Source organism: Elephantulus edwardii, unplaced genomic scaffold (assembly GCF_000299155.1).
Source record: "Elephantulus edwardii isolate Elephantulus edwardi_28Jun2011 unplaced genomic scaffold, EleEdw1.0 scaffold00022, whole genome shotgun sequence".
Lineage (NCBI taxonomy): Eukaryota > Metazoa > Chordata > Mammalia > Macroscelidea > Macroscelididae > Elephantulus > Elephantulus edwardii.
This window is the reverse complement of record NW_006399772.1, coordinates 4,211,287-4,218,091: the sequence shown is the minus strand read 5'-3', so window position 1 is coordinate 4,218,091 and position 6,805 is coordinate 4,211,287. Positions and strand designations below refer to the sequence as shown.

Here is a 6,805-nt window from a genome sequence, read left to right as displayed (position 1 = left end):
CATAATTTGGAGGGACTGGAGAGTATTATTTTGAGTACAAATATTTTATTATGAGTACAAATACTCATAAGTACAAATATTTTATAAGACCATTAATGTAGAAATAGAAAGATTACTAGTCAATCATGTATGAGGTTCCAATGGGTAGGGGTAAAGATGGGCAGGAAGGAAATCACAGGGTCACACAATTTGATGGGTGGAGGAAGAAGTGGGTAAAGGAAATTGTAAAGATCCAATGGTGATCTTGAAAGACAGGATAATGTTGGGTGATGAATTTTATAATATATAATGAATGGAAATGCCTGTAGGAAACACAATATGAATGAAGAATAGTGTGAAACTCAATGTATATGAACTTTATGAGTAAACCAACATACAATAAGAATTTATTATATTTTTTAAAAAGATAGCGTCCTCTTGTTACCTCAAGAAAGATGGTAGCCAGTACACAACAAGTGTACTGCAAGTGTAGGCAAGAATGCATAGATGGTACTAGGTCTCACTGGGTTCAGTTGTCCTGATAATCCAAGGGCCATGGCTTTCTGGTGGGTCAAATCCACCAGTGGCTCCCTGTGAGAAACATGGGCAATCTCCCTTGCAATTTACAGAATCTCAAACTTAATGGAGGTTAATTATGGCAATAAGTATGAATAGTAGTATAATGTAGATTTTTAAAATGGAATTTATTATTATTATTATTAATTTCAATGAACATCTACAGAGATTTTGGAATTCCATTCATTCATTGTTGCACTTTTCTCCCCCCCCCCACACCCCCAGATCACTCCTCTCTTTGAAAAGCAAAAGACAAACTTCTTCATTAGTACACGTGGATTTTATAGTGGAACTTGAAATGAAATTTAGGGCCAGGTCATGTGATACAACCTATCTGTCTTCCAGCAAGACTTTTATGAGACATAAGGTAACAAGCCATCCCCTTTTGGTGCTGTCTGGTGTTGTTATAGATATCTGTTCATACAGACAAGCAATGCATTAGGAACAATATGGAGCAGCATCAGAGGTAGTCATTTAGCATCAGAAGAGAGATTGGTTTAGAGTTTAAGGCACCAGCTTAGTGTGCTCATGTGAGGTATTCTTGTATAGAACACAAAAATGTGAATTTACTAGAGGCTTGATCTTCCTTAGGTTCACTCTGATCCCAATTCTGCCCCCTACACTTTTGCATGATCAGGAAAGTCTATATACTATCACTTTAAATATGCACCCTTGGATGCAACTGCACTGGCCAACGTAAGCCTAAAGCATACATTATACGCTTCCTGTCTATATTTTAACATAGCTTGCAAGAAGACTCTATTATGTTTTCTCTAACTGACAAGTTAGAGAAAAATGTAATAATGACGACATAATGCTTTAGAAACTAAGATGATAATAACCCCACAGATTCTTCTAGATCAGCAAATCTCTAGAAAAGGCAAGAAAATGTTAGAATCTTGGTCACTGCTGTTGGATTTATTTGTTTTCATTTATACCCTCTCTCCATCACATTCTAAACATACGACCTTCACCATGTCACTAATTCTCTGTACTTCAGTTTGGTATTATTTAATCTTACAAAAGAGGAAAAAAACCCATTCATCATAGATTTAGAAATACACTATTTAGACTAGAGACTGGTTTGTGGAAAGTATGGAAAATATTCTAGTGATAACAATTTATTAAATATTAGTTTCTTAATAACTCTTTGCTGGGCACTCTGAAAAAGGCTGTTGTTGTTGAGTTCCACCAAGTCAGAATCAATTCATAGCTGACGCTCCATGAGGTTTCAGAGACTGCAAATTGCACTTAGGAGATTGCTCCCATCTTTCTCCTGCAGAGAAATTTGTGGATTTGAACTGGATACCTTTGGGAGGGCAGCACAATTTTTTACCACTAAACCACCAGAGCTCGCTGTATGCTCTAAGGGAGGACAAAGAAAAATTAGACACAAAATCCAGAAGGGGAAATAAAATGAAAATTCTAAATTATGAAATAGACCACAATGCAAGATATACCTTATTGTGCTTTGAAAAGTCAAAATAAAAGCCAAATCTTAACAGTGCTAGTTTAAAGCCTAACATTTTGAATACATTTTATTTTAAACTACGAGCTTTGGAGAAATGGAAAAATTAAATAGATTCTACCTGGAGAATTTTTGTTAAGTAGAATAATTGAATCCAAGCTCTTGAAAGATTTCTCTGCACTTTACACTTAAGTGATAATTTCCTTTCTATAATTGTCCGTTCATTATTTCCTACTGTACCAGAGGGAAATGTGCATTCACTTTGTGAATGTAAGTGGGAAGGCTGAGTCATTCACGTGTTCCTTTCTCCTGCTCTTCCTGGGCATGGGTGCCTACTTTGGGGATTAACAGTTCAGATGGAAAGTTAAATGAGAAGATACGAAGATATAAACACTGAAATTCTCACAACTACAGGGTCCATACTGGAATACTTTGCAGATATTGTGGGTTTGGTCTCAACCACCACAATAAAGCAAGTATTATAATAAAGTGACCCCCTTGAATTTTTTGTTTCTCCACGCATATAAAAGTTGTTGCTTTGTATTGCTGTTGAGTTGAAGCTGACTCATAGCTGACTCTCTAGTGGATTTTCAGAGACTGAAAATTACACAGGAAGGGATATTGCCACTCTTTCTCTTAGGGAGCAGCTGCTGCATTCGCACCGAGTGAGTATCAACTACTGAGTGTTTTAGCAGCACAACTCCTAACCACTAGGCCACCAGAGTGTCCTATGTAACAGTTAGGTTGACATTATACTGTAGCCCATTAAGTAGGCAATAACATTATGGACATTTTTGAAATATTGTGAAAATTAGCAAAAAGTGACAGAGACACTTGTTCGCATGAAGTGAACCCATGCTATTGGAAAAGTGGCACTGCTAGGCTTGCTTGATACAACGTTGGCACAAGATTCCTTCTATATAAAAATACAGTATCTATAAAGCAGAATAAAGTGAGGTGTACTTAAATGAAGACTAGCTCTACCCCTCTACAAAGCTAAATTTCCCCAGTCTGATATCATGTCAGAGAAGTAAGTGCTCTCTATTCTCTCTGGTATCACTGCTAATTACATAGCTATATAATACATATATAATTGATATATTTTATATAGAGAGACATTATATTTATCTCCAAGGTGTAACTGATGTATATTTTTCAAATAAAGAATTTTATCATTAAGTCGTTATAATTTTTAATGTCATAGAAAATTTGATATTCTACTCTTAGCAGAACTGACAATGTGCACTGTCAATCCTTCCATGAAGCCTTAGGTCCTATAAGATGCATAGACTCAATTTCAAAAATTTCAGAGCCACTAGGCATACATTTAAAATTGTTTCATATCTACCCCTTTTTGCTCTCATAAAATATTTCTTTTAAATGTTATTATGGAATGTAGGATAAGGTCATTGCTATCAAAGGCATTTTAACTTTTGTTCCTATATCAAGTGAAAGTACTGAGTTATAAACTTAGAGGTAGGCTAGAGTTTACCTAGAGGACAACTAAAAGACTCTACTCAGGATCTTTCTATATTAGAGACAAGACTTGCACGTCCTTTGGTGCTATTGTCTACCTTTTCCTGACTCCACCAAGACTGAATAGGGAACTATGATGGCTTAGGAGTTGCACTTCTAATCCAAAGGCACATGGTTCATATCCAACATCTGTTCTGTGGGAGAAAGATGGGTTATCTCCTTCTGTGCGGTTTACTGTCTTTGAAGATCTGCTAGAGGGTCAGCTATGAGTCATTTCTAACTCAACAGCATACAACGACAACCAAAATTGAATGGCTCAAATATATCTCCCTTATAAGCAAAGTAACTCTTCAAATAGTTATGCAGAGATGGTTCTAATGCAAGAAATCTCAAAGAGTACTCTACTTGCCTAGGGAGTAAGAGAAGTTTCATAGTCTAGATAGATAATCATTTCAGTGTGCAAGGAAGAGTGAGAATAGTCTGGTCTGTAACATAATCTATATTGAACTATATTGCTATTTCTTAATAAATTGTTTATGAAATCTTAAAATGTGAATACAAAAGTCCACTAAACTAAAACATAAGATTAAACATTGTACTTATGTACATATACACATATGTTGTTGTTATGTGCCATTGAGTCACCTGAGATTCATAGCAACCCTCCTATGGACTGCAGCTCTGAAGACTGTCCTGTTGTGAGCCAGTCTCACTAACTCCAAAACCCCAACCACCATTGCCCCAGTTACTGTATCTATCCATCTTATCTGGAGTCTTCCTCTCCTGTGCTGTTCCTCCACCCTTCTGAGCATGATATCCTTCTCCAAGGATGTGTCTGCCTGGCCACATGCCTAAAGTATCTGAGACAGAACTTCAAAATCCTAGCCTCCAAGGAGAAATTTGGTTTTGCCCTCTCCAAGACAGATCTACTTGTTTTCTTGGCGGTCCATGGTATGTTCAGGACTCTTTTCCAGCACCACAACTCAAAGATATCAATTGTTCTTCTGTCATTCTTAGTCATTGTCCAGCTCTCTGATTCTTAGCAAGTAATTGCAAAGACCATGATCTGGATCAGATGCACCTTAGTCTCTAAACTGACATCGTTGCTTCTCATTACTCTGGAAAGGTCCTGACAGCAGATATTGTTTGATAATTTCCACACTCTGTTGGGTCCCCCCCCCTTTTTTAATAGGGATAAGTATGGATCTCTTCCAGTCAATTAGCCAGTCCTCCTCCAGATTTCTTGGCACAGTCTGATGAGCATATGAAATATGTCAATTGGTATCCCATCAATTACTGGAGCTTTATTTTTTCCAAATCATTCAGAGCAGCCTGAAATTTCTCCTTCATCACCATTGCCTCTTGACCGTATGTTATTTCTTGAAATACTTCTATGTCAGCCAATTCTTTTTTGTACAACAACTCTGTATACCCCTTCCATCTTCTTTAATGCTTAATTATTCAATATTCTGCCTATAACATCCATTGCAACTCACAGCTTGAATTTGTTCTTCAGTTCCTTTAGTTTAAGAAATGCTGAGTGAGTTTGGCCCTTTTGATTTTCCAACTCCAGCTCCTTCATTATAATACTTTGCCTTATCTTCCTGAGCTGCGCTTTGAAATCTATTCAGCTCCTTGACCTTGATTTCTCGCCTTTGCTTTGGCTTCTTGGTGCTCTAGTGCAATATTCAGAGTCTCTTCTTCTTCTTTTTTTTTAAATTCAGAGTTTCTGATGACATCCATTTTGGTTTCTTCTCTGCCTGTTCCTCTTCCTACTCCTCCCTCTTCCCCCTCCCCTTCCCCCTCCTTCTCCTTCTGCTCTTCTTTCTTTTCTTCTTTCTTTGCATTCCTCATGGATAATATTCTTGATAACTTCTAACAGCTCTACTAGTCTTTTGTTCATTAGTGTTCAAGGCCTCACACCTGTTCCTGAGTTGGTTTTTAAATTCAGGGGGGATAGACTCTAGGACAAATTTTTATTCCTGTGGACACGATTTAACCTTATTTAGCTTTAATTTGAACTTACATATGAGTAGTTCCACAATCAGCACCTGGCCTAGTTTTCACTGCTGATGTTGAACTTCTCCAGTGATTCACAGATGTAATTGATCTGATTCCTGTGCATATCATCAGATGAGATTCATGTGTATAGCCTGTGATTATGTTTCTTATAAAAAGGTATTTAATATGAATAAATCATTGATTGTACAGAATTCTATCATTCTATCCACAGTCTCATTTCTGTCACCAAGTCTATATTTCCCAACTACTGATTATTCTTCCTGGTTTCCAACTTTCACATTCCAGTCACCCATTATTATTAATGCATATTGGTTACATATTTGATCGATTTCTAACTGCAACAGTTGGTAGAAATCATCTATATAGCAGCATGGATGGATGCAAGACTGTGTCAAGGCCTGACTCCCAGAAGTGTCAGAAAATTATCAGGGACACTCAGAATTGTGGAGAATCATGACAGTAACATCATCAGTGCCCGAGATTATCTAGAAAGGAAGGAGTCTGGAAAAGAGAAAAAATAATGGGAGAGATATAAAACTGAAAGCAAGACTGAGAAAGAGTTTGAAAGTCAATGGATATGAAGACATTACAGCTCCGTCAAGTACAAGGGCTCTTCAAGTTTCTGTCTCTATAATTCACAGGCAAGAAAAAGTTATGTAAAAGATAATAATTGTGTGTACGAGGTCTTTATGATTACTCAGAAGAAAGAAAATACATTTTTAATTTTTTATATGCTAGAAAATGATGCAGGAATGATCAGAAAAGCAAGACAAAAATTGATATATTTTTATTAACCCTAGAGATAAAAGAACTGGAGATAAGTTTTCAATATTTTGCCATTAATAAGTAGCTGTGGGCTCTGAGTATGTGTTGTTGGTGGAACAGAAGGAAATTATGATTCTAAGAAGATAAACACTTGGGTAGGCAGGAAGGTATGGAAGAATTGAAGGAATATAGGAAAAAGGTTCAGCAACACCAAGAACTAAGAAGTGTGGTAATAAGCGATTACATTGCTTTTTTCAATAAACTTGTTCTCTGGGACATTCTATTACAGCATTTTATATAGTTATATAAAAAAGAATGTCATTATGGAAAATTAAAGCTTCCTCGAGATTAGATGACATTTTCACATTACACCTGGATTTCACCTGATGGTATGCCTAGGAATCAGATTGATTACATATGTGGAAAGAACCACTGGAGAAGCTCAATATCAGCTGTGAAAACTAGGCCAGGAGCTGATTGTGGAACAGACCACCAACTACTCATATGCAAATTCAAGCT

General features: G+C 36.7%; 1 protein-coding gene across 1 annotated transcript in view; it reads right to left on the bottom strand.

Moving 5' to 3' along the window:
• MAGI2 (membrane associated guanylate kinase, WW and PDZ domain containing 2) overlaps window positions 1–6,805 on the bottom strand; it is a 1,911,292-nt gene that overhangs the window by 398,497 nt on the left and 1,505,990 nt on the right. The window lies entirely within an intron of this gene.